Genomic DNA, 17,407 nt, shown 5'->3' on the forward strand with positions numbered 1-17,407 from the left:
GGACCTATGATGGCCTCGAAATTAATGATTTGTCTCTGGATGAACAACTCCTCTCCGTTTCTTTGAATAGTATGCCTTGGTTCACCGATGTGGCCAATTTTCTTCTAACTGGCATTATCCCAAGTGAGCTCTCTTCTAAGAAATGGAAGAAGCTTAAACGGGACAGCCTGTATTATTACTGGGATGAGCCATATCTTTTCAACATTTGTAATAATGGTGTGAGCGGGAGATGTGTTCCGGAGGAGGAGCAAATGAGTATTCTTGATGCTTGTCATTCCTCGCCCTACGGTGGTCATCATGGTGGGGGGAGAACTGCTTCAAAGGTTATTAGCTGTGGATTTTATTGGCCTACTCTGTGTAAAGATGTTGGTGAGCTTGTTAAGAGATGTGATGAGTGTCAAAAATCTGGTGGAATTTCAAAGAAGGATGAGATGCCTCTCACCACTATTCTTGAGGTTGACATTTTTGACGTGTGGGGCATAGACTTCATGGGGACTTTTGTGAGTTCATGTGGCAACACTTATATTCTGGTGGCCGTTGATTATGTTTCCAAGTGGGTTGAGGTCGTGGCTTTGCCCAACAATGAAGCCCAGAGTGTGGTGGTGTTTCTCAAGAAACATATTTTCACATGATTTGGCACTCCTCAGGCAATCATCAGTGATAGGGGGTTCTCATTTCTACAATAGGGCATGTAACACTTTTCTTGCAAAGTATGGTGTCAATCACAAGGTATCAACCCCTTATAATCCTTAGGCTAGTGGACAAGTTGAGGTCTCCAACAGGGAGATAAAGAGCATATTGTCAAAAACTGTCAATGTAAAATAGGACTGATTGGTCAAGGAAATTGGATGATGCTTTGTGGTCTTACAGGACTGCTTACAAGACTCCAATTGGTATTTCTCCGTATCTGTTGGTATTTGGGAAATCATGCCATCTTCCAGTTGAGTTAGAAAATAAAACCATATGGGCTTTGAAGCGGTTAAATCTTGAGTGGGTTGTTGCAGCAAATCTCCGGGTAGAGCAACTCAATGAACTTGATGAGTTTAGGTTTCATGCCTATTACAGCTCGTCCTTGTATAAGGATGTTGTCGCGCCCCCTTTTTCTAAAGGCGAAATCGGGTTCATGACATTTGCGAGGACAACTCGTTCCCTCTTGGGAATTGGGTTTTTGGGTTGAAGAGTCGCCACCTAATGATTAAAGTGCATTAGGACACTAAAGAAGAGTTCGAGTTGGAAAACCAGAGTTTGGATAAGGGATAGAAATTATCTCGAGGGAAGGTGTTAGGTACCCCCAAGATCCACTAGTGTGGTTCCCGGCCATGTTACAATTGTTACTTTAACTAAAAAGTAAGCAAATAAATGTCTCAAATAGAAGGGGATTTACACATAATGTTGCTAGTGAATTGAAAGTTTGAAGAAAGATAAAAACAGAAATCTTAAGCAAATAGTCTGGATAGTTAAGAAAGGATAACAAGTAAAGGGGAAGGGGTTCTAGGTTTACAAATAATATGGATCACATCAATGCAATACCCGGCAATCACTCCTCATAAGAGGGGTCACACGTGGTATTAGCACACCGGTCATCATGTCCATATCTACCCTTTCCCACCCCGTTAAGGTATTAAACGCGGAATAGTATCGTTACTTACTGCATGCTATTACCCGTCCTGATCCTTTCAGTCCCGGAGGCATTTGGGACTACTAGTCCTAAAGGGAGGGAGGTTGGTTTTTTTTTCCATAGTTTTAAAAGGACAAAATTCTAATGGGACAAACAAAACACATAAGCAAGTAGGGGGGAACAAATGACAGTTTAAGGGCTCAAACAGGCCTTCTCACTTAAAGGAACAAATTATTTAGCATGACTTACTGGTTATAGTCTGAATTAAATTTAAAAGTGTTAGGACAGACTGATTTATCACATATTTCTCAAATGAGGAGTCCGAATTAGCCTTGTTTGGTTGTAGTTATCAAAACTGACACAGTTAATTAATGACCTAATGGTTTGCCTAAGTGAGACCTATAGGCATGATATCTAACGAAGCGTACTGATTCTAAAGAGAGGATTACTGATTCGATAATAAAAAATCTACAGATTTTAAACGACCTTATGACTGATTTTAGACTCATAGACGAAATAGACGAAGTTGATTCAATTGATTACTCCTATAGGCAAGTTATCTAAGCGTTATTGGTTTTAAATGATTACATAGATGCAAGAGTCCTATAGGCATGGTATCTAGAATGAAGTTGAATATTATTAAACCTATGATTGTTTGCCTAATGACATGCAGAAGTGCAAAAAACTATGATCATAATTTTCTATATGCAGAAATGCAGATCTTAGAGACAGGATTTCTATATGCAGAAAAACTTATAGGCATGGTTTCTAAGATGAGAATGCAGAAATCAGAAAATCTTATAGGCATGAGTTCTAAGATGAGAATGCAGAAATCAAAAAATCCTATAGGCAAGTTTTCTACCCTTTGCATACATTCATCCCCATCCCCTTTCACTAGCCAACCCCAATAGTTATTACAAATTATTACAGACTCGAATGAATCAGAAAAAAAAAAGTAAAATTACATCAGAAATTCCAGCTACAACCAAACAGCCTAATTTAGACTCAAAGTCTAACAATATGAGATAAACAAACTTCCAGGATCAGATTTCCAAATGCCTTTCTCATGTTTGGGATGTGTCAAAGTTCCCAAGAGTCTCAAAGGGCCCCGGGCAGTGCTTACACCCCAAACACATTGCAGAATTGAGATCATAGTGCAGTGTGGAAGGGCCAACCCTCTGATGTCCAAGTTCAGAGGGAACTCAAGGTCCCAAAGCAAGGCTCATAAGAGGGGGGAAGAACTTAAGAGTCTAAGAATAAGTGTAAGTGTATAGGGGAATTAGGGGAAAGCCATGGCAGGCTGGTGGTCATGCTCAGCAATTGGGAATGCTGGCACACCCCCGACCAGCCTGTTAGCCAAATCTTAAGAGTTAGGATCCATTGTGCACCAGGTTATGACCTGAGAAGCAATTTGAATACTGTCAGGCCATGAGCCTTAACTCAAACACATAAAAGGGAATATGGGGTAGGGATTCACAATAGAAACAGGTGTAGGGGAAAGAACATACTTAGCACAAATCATTGAACATGAGCAGTAAAGTAAATAGGATTGCAGAAAACTATAAATAAGCATATAGGGGTGAGGCAGAAACGTTAAATCAGAACATACCAGTTTCAGGGGAAAACAAGTACAAATAGTAGTCTGAGAAAAAGCCAAGTTGCAAGCCAAGCAATTCCAAAAGATCTCAAGAAAAAGCAGAGTGTTGAAAGAGTATTGAATTCAAAGCAATATTGCAAGTGTGCAAGTATTGGATTGGAGTTAAGGACTGGTAGTGCGTAGGTCGTGTGAGCCAAAGGTGTAAGGTGTCTTAAAAATGCAGAAGGGCAGTCCCTTATATAGTGCAGAAAGCAAGTAAGAAAGGTAAGGAAATATCATTGATATCAACCTCCCTTTGGTTAAGGGATTCTGATTTCAATGGGTAAAAATTAGTTAAGGAAAGAAGTTTAATTAAAACCTTTTCAAAGTAGCACAAAAGGGGTAAGTACATAGAAGTTATTTAAGGAAAACAATCAACGACATACGGTTTATGCCAAATATGGCAAGGGAATCAGTCAAACTGCCATGAAACCAAAATTACAAGTTCAATTCGAATGAACCAAGTCAAGAAAGGTAAAAGAGGTTCAATCGAAGAAAAATCAGTGACAATTCATCAGCCTTATTAAAGGGATTTCAGAATCAATCATTGGTGAAAACTTTTGAAAGAGGAATTTCTCATATATAAAGCACATAGATCAAGCAAAAAGAATCGTTAGGTTTCTTAGAAAAAGAGTCTAACATTGAAAGTCTTAGAGCCACAAGAAAAAGGGATTCGAGTACAGTTACAAACTCATAGTAGTCTGAAAGCCTAGGGTCCCAAAGTGGAACCCTAATACCATTTGCCAAAGAAACCCCCCAAATCCTAGGGTTTCAAATTGAGTCAGACAATGGAGATGAGAAGGTAGGCCACTTGAGAGGGGCTCAGAAGTCTTTTCCAAAGACTTATGAGAGAAAAACACACACGACAGAAAGAACACTGATTCAAAGTCATGAGAACATGCTCGAGAAAACTTGGAGTTTAAACAAGTTCAGAAGAAAGAGATGATACGAGCTTCAAACAAAAGTAGATGAAATATGCTTAGTAGGAACACAAACAGAACTCAATAAAGTGAACAAAATCAAAGAACTCAACCATAAACACATATAGCAAAGAATAAGGATTAACAACACGGATTAACATGAGAGCATAAGAGTGACAACACAAAAATAGAAGTGTCTCGCATAATAGAAAAGAAACAAGAGAGCTAACTCATGCATAGTAGAAAAGAAAACATACGAGCCTAACATAGATAAACACACATAAAGAAAGAACGGAAATAATTAGAAAGATATTTGAAGAAACTTTTTCAGAAACCCTAAAATCGAAATTGAACGATTTTAAAAAGGAAGTTTGGGGAAAACCTTTAAAATGTCAAATAGCCCAGACATATCACTGGTCTAATAAATAGGCGGGTAAAGAACCGCAGATGGCTTAGAGTTGCAGAGAAAACCCTAGCAATGAGAAAGGTCTTGAGGAAAGTCAGATCCTGAGTCGAAAAGACTTATATTGCTTGAACATGCCGGAATAATGGCCGGAGAAGCCATAGATCTAAAGATTTGAGAAGGATCTAAAGAAGGCCATTGAAGTCGGGCTTCAAACCTTGAATAGCTTAGGTCTGATGGTGAGAAAGGATGAGTACAGACCATCCATGGACGGAGACACCATGGATTCTGGTGGAAACATGGTGAGATAGGGTGGGAAACGATTAGGGTTTCGGAGAGGTTCGAGAGAGTTTGAGAGACGAAGAGAGTTCAAAGGCGACGTCTCAGGGGAAATGAACTAGGTTAAGGGTGGTTTGGGAACTACAAAAGGAAATGGGAGTTTATGGCCGTTGATCAAATGATCAACGGCCTGGATCAAAGGGGAGTCAGGTGAGTTTTTAAATCGGGTCAGGGGTCGGGTAATTTGGGGATTGGGCTAGTTTAATTTGGGGGCGGAATTGGCTCAAATTGAGGGCCAAAATTGAAAGGTGAAAGGGCTGTAATTGAAATAAAAATGGGCTAAGTGTTAAATAGCATATTTTCCCTTTTTATTTTATAAAAATAGTAATAATAATTTTAAAAGTAAATTTAAAACACTGAACCAACAAATACTCTAAATATTAATTTAAAAATACTGGAAATAATTTTATAATTATAAAATGCTACTAATCGTGAAATAGGCTATAATTGTAATTACATGCAATTTAGCTTAAAAATACCAAATAGATTTGTAAAAAATATACAAAAATCACATTAATTATATTTTGGTGTAAATATGAGAATAAAATAAGTTATTCACCAAGATGATAATCTTGGGAATAATTATTGGATTTTGTACTGCTAAAAATAGACAATAAATTGATTTTAAAATCTTAAAAATTAGGAAAAAATACCAAAACTCTTGGGCATGCTTATATATGTATGTACATGCTATTTTGAAAGTATTTTGTATACAAAAATACATAGGGAAAAATTGGGTATCAACAGATGTTTACCTTGAAAATGATAATAACAATAACATTTGATTTTGTGGTTCTAAAAATACATAATTTATTTTAATACTAGTTGTTAGGCAGTAGATGCTAAGTATGAGCTAGGAAGTTAAAGTAAGAGTAAGAGGTAGTGTGGTTATTCAAACTAAACGACTGCGAATCGGGGTCTCGGACTGGCCAGAGCTGGGCCTCGAGGTTGAGCTAACGAGCTTGACTGGAGATGATCGATGGAGGACTAACAGTTCCAGGGGCCTCAATAATGGCTCTTTATGATCAATGATGGATAATAAATGAGGAACAATCAATAAAGCATAATAAATGTAAACAATAAATCCAAGGAAAGACAATGGAAAATGTTTTTATTAGAGAGCAGAGAATGTTCTTGTTCTTGTATTGAATATCATGTCTGCAAGAAATAATAAGGTTCCCCTTTATATAAGAGTGGGAATCCCAACATGGTACATGTATAATTATTACAAAGAAACGTAACGGGTACAACTACTTAATGATTCGGTACGGACTTGTACTATTCTTGTAGGTGTTGTTAGCTTTGATCACGTGCCTTGGGAATTCCCGCTTGTCCATGGTAGTCACTGATTTGCGCTACCCCGATATTGAGCATAGGGAACCCTCGGGGTCGAACCTCAAGCTGTGCATCGAGCCTTCTGGAGACGGGCTACGGAATGTCGTAATGATCACAAATTCAGACTCTCTAATTTTAGCCGTGTACAAATAGTCCCCGCATTTCTTATAATGAAAATGATAAGAAATGGTCTTGAATTCTTGCTTCTTTGATACTTCCATTATGACGTCAGTTGCGTTATATCAAGCGATTGATGTGACAAAAAAGGTGTCTAAAGGTCGCATCCATACAGCCCTTGAAAAGCCTTTGAATTGATTACTACAGTTGGCTATCTTTTGGCTTGCTCCAACATACATGATTAGCCTCTATAAGTACTTCTTCCTTTGCCCCTTATTTTCCACTGTATCATCAAGCCTTCAAAAGAGTTCTTCTTACTTCTCTCTTGTGTTCTTTCTCTGATTACAATCTCTTCTCTCCTCTGAAATCTTTTAACAAGAATGGCGAAGACTTCCATCTCTGTTCCTCAGGAAGATATGTCTTCCTCTTCTTCACGCTCGTTTAAGGGCAAGGTAATAGTACCCCCTCATCTTGAGGAATGCAGACCCTGCAAAACAACCTCTGATTTCAAGATCGGCAAGCCTTCTTCGAAGCTGGGACGATGTGAACCCATGTCTCGATATATTAGTTTAATAGTAGACACCAAGAATGTAAAGACTGACTACTGCTGGGGGGACGCGGTGCTGGTGGAGATTCCTTCTCGGGGAGAGGACATAACGACATACAAGGCCAGCCTCCTTAGTGTGTACACCTATCAATTTACTCTTGGGATGGTGGAGCCATCCTCGCCATCAATAGACCATGTGATCCTCGACTTCAGTGAAAGATATCGAGTGACTCTCGGCCAAATTCACCTGTCGTTTTGGCATATTTTTTACATGATCAGATATTTTTGCGATCATGATTAAGGGGAAGCCCTTCACCCTCGACCACTTGATCAGAATATACAGTCCCCGACTCTTCCACTGGGGCCTGATTAAGCTCCGATGTCGGGCCTCGAAAGCCTTTTTTGCTTGTACTGACGATGTTAGGAACGGAGGGTGGATGAGCTATTTTGTCCGAGTTAGGACCTCAGACATGATTCCAGTGGAGAAGATGTTGTTCCTTGAGAGGTGGAACACGAAACGTAAGTGGATATTCTGATTAAGTATTTTCTTTTCCTTTTTGGATCAATTTCCCTATGAACTAACTTCTTCCGCTGATGTAGCTGACGCGGTGTACCTTAGCGCGGTTAGGGATCTCTCAGGCTGGGTTAGCCGGCTAGATTCGAATTGCCCATATGTTGAGCGTGTGTGGCGCGACCTGTCTAGGGCTCGATAAGAGGCTAAGAACCACAGTGAGCCCTCACTTCTGCTGCAATTTAATCTCTCAGAAGAACCATCACCGATTGTGCCCTCATTCCTTGTGTTTATGTTTTGTACTTGTGCAAGTCTGGGAGATGCCTTGTTGATGAGAGAAGAACCGTCTGGGGAAGTGGATACCCCAACACTTGACAAAGAGAAGAAAAAATGAAGGAAATTGTCGTCTGAGCCTTCGAAATCCAAGAAGGCCAAAGTGAAAGAACCTAAGGCTGATTCAGTAGCCTTAACTCCAGAAGTATCGGGGAGTCCCCGAGTTGAAGGCGATGAGAAAGATGATTCCTTGGTAGCACCCGAGGGAGGAGAAAACCCAACCGTCCCACACATTGCTGAGCTAGTGGCTTCTAAATCGGGACTTGATGCTGTTGTTGTCCTACCTCGGGTTGAAGAGGCCTTCGAGGGTGTATCAGGTAATGTCCCCTAGCCATTTGACGGCCAAAATATTCCTCGAGCTGAGGTGAATTTGGTAGGCGGTCTGAAGGAGCCTAGTTTTGAAGCTCTCCAGAAACAAGAGACAACCCTGATTGATCCAGTTGGGGTTATTGAAGTGAGTGATTCCCCTCCGGGATCGACTTTACCTTCGAGGGAGATGCAGGATGCCCAAAATAAAGAATTTTCTGACGTGGGAGCGCCTGTCAGAGATAAAGATGCGTTTGAAAAGCCTTTTGCTGTGCTCGAGGAAAACCCTAAGCTCGACACCTCACTTATTTTCAGTGAGATCGATAGGCTCTGTGAGCAGGTAATTTTTTGTAAATTCTGCTCGGCATCCTGATCCTCGTCTTTCTAAATTTGTTTCTTTCAGGGTTCCAGGCCAAGGTGCTTTATAATCAGACTTTTGCCAGGTTTCAAGCCGAGTTGACTCGCTACGAGGGTGAGCACAGGAAACTCACCTCAGAAGCCCATGAGCTGATAGCTCTTTTTACCAAGAAGGAGGAGGAACTCCATGGCCTTCGGGATTGTTTGGAGGCGGCGTCCTGAGAGAGGACTCATCTCACTGAGCAGATTATGCAGTTTCTGTTTGTTTTTGTCTACATTTTTACCCGACTTTAGTGTTTTAACACCTTTGGACTGACCTATGCAGCTTGAGAAGAAAGATGTCCTAATGAGGGAGGAGCTCTAGGCCAGAGACTCTGAAATTCTCGAACTCAAACGGCACATGAGTGAGATAGCCTCTAAGAGAAATACCCTCCAAGGGAAGGTCGTCTCAGTCGAGCATCAACTTCATGATGCGAGGGCAGAGAGTAATAAGTATAAAGATCTTCACGCTGAGTTAGTTGTTGCGATATCCGGGATCAGGGCAAAAGCCGAGGTGCTCGTATCCTCGCATAAAGAGGATGTTGTTTCTGCAAATGCTCAGGCCAGGAAGGTGTCCGAGGAGGCCGAGTTGCAATTGACCCGAGCCGTGGAACATGCCCAATTAGAATCTTAGAGGTAGGGTCTCGAGGATGTACATGCAAGGGGCGTCGATTTGTCTGCCGAGACCGAGAGGGTGAAGACCCTAGAACAGGAGGCTGCGGCCCTACTTGCTTCTGAAGGTGGGTCGAGCAGTGGCTTAGAAGATGATGAAGATGAAGGCAAGGTCCCTAAAGGGGAAGAGGCCGTTGAATACCTGGGGGCCGTGGCCGGAGCTATTGAAGGCACAACCTCCGAGGGAGCCGTCGAAGGCACAGCCCCAATGGTAGATTAGGGTTTTACTTGCTTTCTCCCTTGTAAGGGCTTTAGGTATAGGCCTTGTAAATGCACCCTTGTGAACTTTCAATATATAAAAAAGCCTTTCATTTTTTATCATTTCTCGTTTTTCCTTTGCTTTTTTAGGAATAAACTGTGATGCTTGCTGGCAATTGGTCTGAAATTTTGGACCTCAAATTAAACCCTTAGGTTCTTGCTACTGTCGAGCGATTTGTAACGGTCGCAAGTTGACTGTTTGGGGCTCAGTCCCTGAGTCAAGTTTCAACTGGAGTTCATCGACCTTTAGGTCTAAAATCGGCCCTGAGGCTATTTAAGCCGGCCTTTAGGCTCTCACGCGTTGGGTTGTTGTGACCTCTAATCGTCCCTAAGGCTCTTTTAACCTGGACCTTAGGCTCTTACGCGTTGGATCGTTACGACCTCTAATATAGGTTGGCGCTTAGGCTCTTACGCGTTGGGTCTAGGCTTTATTTTTCCCTTGTTAAAGACTTTTTTTTCCTCTAATAATAGCTTAGGCTCTTATTTTTCCCTTCGTCCGACTCTTCGACGGTTTGATAAGAACCTCGATTGCGAGCCGTTATGTAACAATATATGAGCACCTCGGGAGGTTTCGCTCGATGGTCGAATTGTCTCGAAGCCATTTTATTATCTTGAGCTGACATGATCGAAGCTCTTTTGCTTATGCCGAGGATAGCCTGATGAATCGGTTCTTTTTGAAGTATTTTCAAAATAATTGAAGGCCTGTGATTTTATGACGATGGTCGGGCATCCCCGAGTCGCGTTAGTTTTGTCGGAGCCTTATGACCGTAGTCCTTAGTCCCCGAGTGAGGTAGCCTCGGCATTTATATCGAGGATATGCCTTTTTAGGGGTCTTACAAGTTCAAGTATATAGCCTTGACTTTAAGATCAGGATTATGCCCTTTGTAAGGTCTTATAAATTTGAACATGCCTTACTTAAGGTCTTACAAATTTTTGGTTACTTGGCACAAGTATAATTCATGTCTTGCTTGAGATCTTACAGATTTGGTATTGCCTTGTGGAGGTATTATGAGCTTGAGGTTGCCTTATAGAGGTCTTACACTTTGATAATGCCTCATGGAGGTCTTACATTTTATAGCATTGCCATATGGAGGGCTTTTTGGCTTAAGGTTGCCCGTTTGGGGTCTTATAGCCCCGAGATTTTGATAGCTCGATGGGGTGACGGTCGGTGACAGTCCCTGATACATCGAAGGTTTTTGGCTCTGGAGCTGTTCCTTGTAAACTTGATGTTGCCTCATTGAGGGATTATGAGCTCAAAATTTCCAGCCCGGAGGTCTTATAGCTTCGAGTTTTTGGTGTCAGTTTCTGAGTGTTGGAAAATTTCTGGCCCTGGGGCCGTTTCTTGTGAAAATAGCAAACTTCTTGATTACTTGGCATAAGTGTGCATAGTTTTCGCTGTCGGGGGTTCGATTATTCTACGCGAACACGGTTCATTTGACCATTTAACCCGATACATCATCTTCCTATCGAGACCCTCTTTGGCTTATTATGATCTCTCCGATGAGGCAATCTCCCGGGGGGATGCCCACTAGTATTCGAGGATGGTTGGAAAGAAACCTTGATACTTGTTGAGTCCTCCTTAGGTAGCATATAGATGTAGCCTCATTAAAAACAATGCCGGTAAAACCCTTTTTGGGATAAAATCCGATCGAAGGAAAAGAGTGCAATGCATGCTTTAAAACCCAAGGTCTTTGAGTCGGAGGATGTTTTGGCGTCTTCCTTCGGACACCTTAGCAGTAATAGCGTTTGAGCATTGATATGTTCCATTTGCTTGGAAGATGTTTGCCTTCCATGGTACCGAGCTTGTACGACCCTTTGCCGATAACTCCGAGGACGCGGTATGGTCCTTCCTAACTCGGGCCTAGCTTTCGTTTATTAGGGTTTCGAGTGTTCATAGTGACATTCCTTAGGGCTAAGTCCCCAACTCAGAAATCTCGGAGGTTTGTTCTCCTGTTATAGTGTCTTTCAATTCTTTGTTTTTGGGTGGCCATTCGGACCAGTGAAGCTTCTCGCTTTTCGTATAATAGTTCAAGGGCTGCAGTCAATGCCTCGTTATTTGAGCTCTTGGTGGAATTTCAAAATCTGGCGCTTGGCTCTCCGACCTCGACCGGTATTAAAGCCTCGGAGCCATATACCAGAGAGAAAGGTGTCTCTCCCGTGCTCGATTTTGGAGTTGTTTGATATGCCCATAGCACCTCAGGCAACATTTCTCTCCATTTTCCTTTCGCATTTTCTAACTTCTTTTTCAAATTTTGGATGATGGTCTTGTTTGTGGATTCGGCTCGACCGTTTGCACATGGGTGGTAGGGTCTTGACATGATGCTTTTGATTTTATGGTCCTCGAAGAACTTTGTTACTTTGCTTCCGATGAACTGCTTCCCTTTATCACATGTTATCTTAGAGGGAATCCCGAATCGACACATGATATGGTCCTAGATGAGGTTAATGACTTCTTTTTCTCTTATCTTCTCGAAGGCCTGCGCTTCCAACCATTTTTAGAAGTAGTTAGTCATAAATAAAATAAATCTACCTTTACCTGGTGCCGTTGGTAAGGGTCCAGCGATGTCCATCGCCCACTTCATGAACGCCCATGGTGTCACGCCCCCTTTTTTCCTCCACAGAGAAAGTCCGAGTTCGGACATTCATGGGGATAATAACTCATTCCTTTTGGGATTTGGGTATTTGAAAAGTCTCCACCTAACGGATTATGGTGCGTTAGGGCACCTAGAGCAATTAACTCTTAGACTAGTTTGCATTACCAGAGATTTAGGGTAAGGGCTCAAAATAACCTTGCAGGGAGGGTGTTAAGCACCCCTCTCGGTCCACAATGGTGGGTCCCCGACCGAACTTATACTTATGAATTAGTCCTTTAACAAATAAGTAGTTGAAACACATAATTTCAAGTAAAAGCATGTTGGACATTGTATGACTAAAATAGTAAGGCAAAGAGTTTGAACAAGTTGCATATAAAAGAGTAAAGTTTAAACATCGGGAATTAGTAAAGAGGGGTCCTAGGTTGGTTAGCCTATAGGATCACCCCACACAATGCCCGGTAAACACTCCTCAATGAGGGTCATCATATCCTTATCTACCCAAATCCTTCCCCTTGGTCATAGCCTAAAGCGTTCTAGCAACCTTAAAAATGTCCTATGTGTGCACTACCCGTCCCTTCCTTGTGGCCTTGGAAGTGTTTTAGGGCCTCTACTTTTGGACAGTTCTAGACCCTCCTAAGGTTTTAAAGGATAAGAGTCTAGGCATCAATCAAGAACAAGTAGGAATGCATTTAAAGAGAGAAAATTACAGGCTCATAGTCACCTTCACAAATATAACAAGTAAATGCACGTCTTCAAACAACAGTCAAGTATTTAAGAGAAAATCCAAAAACATGATATCTAAGTGAGCAGGGATTATAAAGTATTGAATTAGGACAAAGTGTCAAAATCCTATTTAGCTTGCCTACTGATTTAGACCTGTTAAATCTGAATAGCTTTAAATAACCAAAGCACAGTTTCAAAGTTGCAGAATTTAAATTGCCCTATAGGCTTGCCTAAACACGAGATAGTGATGTCCTAAGAGCATGATATCTACATTGATTAGGTAAAACAATGAATAGCTTTAAACGGACACTTGATATCCTATAAACATGTTTTCTAGCGGTAGTAAAATTAAGGCAATGTTTGAAAACTCATTAGAGAAGCGAACACTTGATTAAACCAATTCAAAATGAACTAACATGGATTAAACTGATTTGTTTAACTAAATTGATTTTAAGTTCTATAGGCATGATTTCTACTAGAACTGATTTTAATTCCTATAGGCATGGTATCTAATTGTTAAGAGCTGATTTTGGAACTTATAGGCATGATTTCTAGTGAAACAAATGTAAATACATGTTGTAACAGAAACTGAACTTAGTCATTTTACATTTTACAGGCATGATATCTAATTATAAAGCCATTTAGATCGTATATGCATGATTTCTAATTACAAAGCCATTTAGATCCTATAAGCATGATTTCTAATTATAAAGCCATTTAGATCCTATAGGCATGGTTTCTAGTATGGTGGAAGTAAAGCAAGCATAGCAAATGCATTAATACAAGCCCTATAGGCATGGTATCTACCCGAATTACCCAACATATATATAACTACCCACCCCTTTTTCACTAATAACCCCAATGATGCTTACAAATAATTATTACAGACCAGCTGAATAAATTACATAAACAAATTTTTTTTAAAACGTTAACTATAGGGAGCTTGAAGCAGGCCCAAATGACTTCCCAAGCCTCCAATAGCCTCAAATGCCAAAGTTCCATAGACAGTATCATGTCTAGGTATGTCAAAGTTCCCTAAGGACCTCAAGGATCTCGGGCAATGCTCACACCTAGACCCTTTCTCAACAATAACTGATTTAAGTGCAGTGTGGAAGGGTCAGCTCTGACATGCTAGAGTTCAGAGAGATCTTAAGGATCTCAAGGCAGTACCCATGCTAGAGGGGCAGAACCTAATACTCTAGGAGTAATGTAAGAGTGCTTGACCTAGTTTTGAAATGGTTTTGATATGAAAAAAAAATAGTGTTGAAAAGGGCTCAATTAAGTAAAGAAGTTTTATGAAAAATAGGAATTGATTAGTAATAAAACAGTTTTGAAAATAGTGAACTTGTGAGAAATCAGCAAACAGTTTAAACAACACCATTCAGACACAAATTTCACTCAGGGAGTATGGGAATTGGGGACATATAGAACATATTAATGTAACAGCAAGAGCATAGAAGTTTCCTTTTCAGAGTTCTTTATAGGATTTAGGTGTTAATCGTATAGCCATAGAACAAACAGTGAAAACATAGTTATACTAAGCAGAATTGAACATAGGGTCAGAAGTACTTAGGGAGTAGTAAGTAACCTAGCAAAGTAGATTACTATCAGGAATTGTGTAAACAAACAGACAGACAATCATATATGGAGTAGAGTCAAATTGAGACATGCTAGAGAAAGCAATAGACAAGTCATCAGACATGTTAATCATAAGGTTAATAGGTAGTACTCATATATGCTAAGTGAAACTAGGATTTAAGCATGCTAGTTACATATCAAAAAGTCAAGTGATAGACAGGAATCAGTAAACTAATGCAGTAAGAGAACATATAGAGTTTTGAATTTGTCATTAAATCAGAACATACCAGTTAAGGAGAGCAGACACAAAGTATAGAGCAGTGTAGTGCAATAACTAGCCTTGGCTTATAGCCAGCTAGTTCAATAGAAGTAGCAAGTAGCAAAAAAGAGCAGAAAGCTTTAAGCATAGGAGAGAGTTTTTAAACTAGTCTTCTTGTTCTGAACTTAGAAACTCAACAAATAAGGTAAGAGATCAATTAGTAGCAAAATCAGGAAAGTCACATGTAAATCAGTAAGATCCTCCCTTAATCAAGGGACAATTAAATCAACGGTAACATGTGCTAAGTATTTAAGGAAAGAATCAAGTAAAGTTTAGGTATAGAATAGGTAATTAAAGGTAAAGGAACAGTAGTTTAACTAATGAAATAAATCAGTAATAATCAGCGGAATACAAACAAGGCAGGAAAAACAATTAAGGCAAGCAAATTCAATCAAATTGAGTAAATAGGTAAGAATCAAATGTTTAAAGGAAAGCGTTCAAATTAAACCAGAAAAAAAGGGATTCGGAGTAATCAAGGGTTCAGTCAAAGAGAAAGTCATGGAAGAATCAGCATGCTTAGCATCTAAAATGAGGTAGAGCATGAATAGTCATGAATCGATACATAATTTTAACAAAACAAAAGTTAAACAACACTAATTCAAGTAGAAGTATACAGGTCTTGCATGAATGGTCAGTATGAACACAAGTACATAATATCAGTGAAAGTTCAAACTAGGAAAATTCAGTAGAAGCATATTAGTACAAGAAAATCACAAGAAGTCATAAGAACCCAAGACAAGAACATAATCAGATGTACCAATATCCAGAAATCAAACAAAGAACCCCAACAATTAAGGTTTTCAGTACAAACGGGCTACGGTTGTAGCAGGTTCATAAAATCAGTCAAAAATGTATGAGAAGCAGACGTTTAAATACAAAGAATCATCGAACAAATTTTAAAAAGAAATTCCGAAAACCCTAATTTTAGAAAAAGATGAAAATCACTTGAAATCATACGATTCTTGTAAAGAATCTCAAGGCTATTGTAAAACTCACAGGAAACAAACTCAAATCACCTTAGATTTGTACAGATCTAGGAGGTTTTTAGAAAAGAAATTAGGGTTTCGAAGAGAACCATACAAAGATGAAGAAACCTGTTTAGAACCCCATAGATCATGGCTAATATAGGACGATCTCACTCAAAATCACACCGGAATAGCCTGGAACAGGCGAGAGATGAACCCTAGATGCAAGTCGACATAGCCCTGGTCCCTTGAGGGCCTTAGAGATGGCAAGCATGATCGGAGAGAGGCCATTGGAGGCTTGAGAGGTGGTGAGAGGTCACCGGAGATAGCCATAGATGGGGGTCAGTGAGATTGGGGATTAGGGTTAGGGTGAGAGTGTTTGAAAGCAGAGAGGATTAGGTAACAGCGGTATAAGGTGGGAAATGACTTAGGGTTTTGGGGTATAGGGTGGTTTAATTAAGGAAAGGGGAAACCTGGACCGCTGATCAAAATGATCAATGGCCAGGATTTGGTCGTGTATTTGGGTTGGACAGGTCGGTATTGGGCCTGGGTAGATTTAGGTTTAAAAATTGGGCTCATTTTAGGGTTGGGTTTGGGCTAAAATTAAAATAAAATTAGGCTAGATTTTAAATAGCCATTTTAACACTATATAATTTATAAGAAATAATAAATAATTTTTGAAAAAATAATTTAAAATAGTTATTTAACATTTTAAAAAATATAAAAGATCATTTTATGCATCAACAATGTAATTATGCCTTAATAGGGCTAGTATTGCAAACATATGCAAATTAACTTAAAAAATGTAAATGCAATTATAAAAATATACTAAAAATATTTAAACAATATCTTGGCATAAATATATAATTTAGATGACTAAATCACCACAAAAATAATTTGAAGGATAATTATGGGAAATTTTATAAGTAAAAGGGAAGAAATAAATCAATTTGAAGCCTTTAAAATTATAGAAAAAGTATAAAAAATGTGTATGCATGCTTATATATGCATATATGTTATTTTGAAAGTATATATATGTATTAAAAATATATAGGAAAAAATTGGGTATCAATAGCTGCACCGCTTTACCTGGGAAGGATGAAAGAGTTTTCGGGTAAAGAAATGATGGCCAATTTTGACCGGACGGGATATTTTGAAAGACAGAGGCTGAACTCCAATCTTTGAGTTGCGTACATATCCCTGGTTTTACAGGAATCAGGCCATGTATAGTTCTGGATTCATTAGCGGAATATATCGATGAAGTCATTGCAAGAACGGGCACAAGACGCAAAAGTGACTACTGTGAGCGGCTAAGGTTTGAGATAGTTGAAGGAACTGGAGTTAGGTCACTCCTTCTAGGGTAGCAGTTTCTTACTGGTCACCTGCAGATAACAAGATGCTACGAACATGTATTTGTACGAAAATTTAAACATGATGCAGATTCCCTTTTGGACCATGAAGGTTGTCTTTGGATGGTTAGAGATGGTGTCCTTGGACCATGATGTCCTCGGCCATGAATTGTTTAGTGAGGGATTCGCAGGCCATGAAATGATGTTCTCGGTCCATGACAATGGTGCCCCCGAACCATGACACCTTTGAATAATGATATGCAAATTTGAGGGATCCTCAGGCCATGGCATGGTGTCTTCCGGCTATGAGGATGATGCCTTTTAGACTATGACATCTTTGGATAGATTGGTGATATTTCAGCCCATGATATGCAGTAATATGATGTTAACAAGACAAGGCTTAGTCTTATGAAATGAAGGGCAGAGCTTAGCCCCGATTGAAAAGCAAATAGATAGTACTAGAAAAAGAGCAATATTTGTGAGAAGAA

This window comes from Nicotiana sylvestris, chromosome 6 (assembly GCF_000393655.2).
Source record: "Nicotiana sylvestris chromosome 6, ASM39365v2, whole genome shotgun sequence".
NCBI classification, from domain to species: Eukaryota; Viridiplantae; Streptophyta; class Magnoliopsida; order Solanales; family Solanaceae; genus Nicotiana; species Nicotiana sylvestris.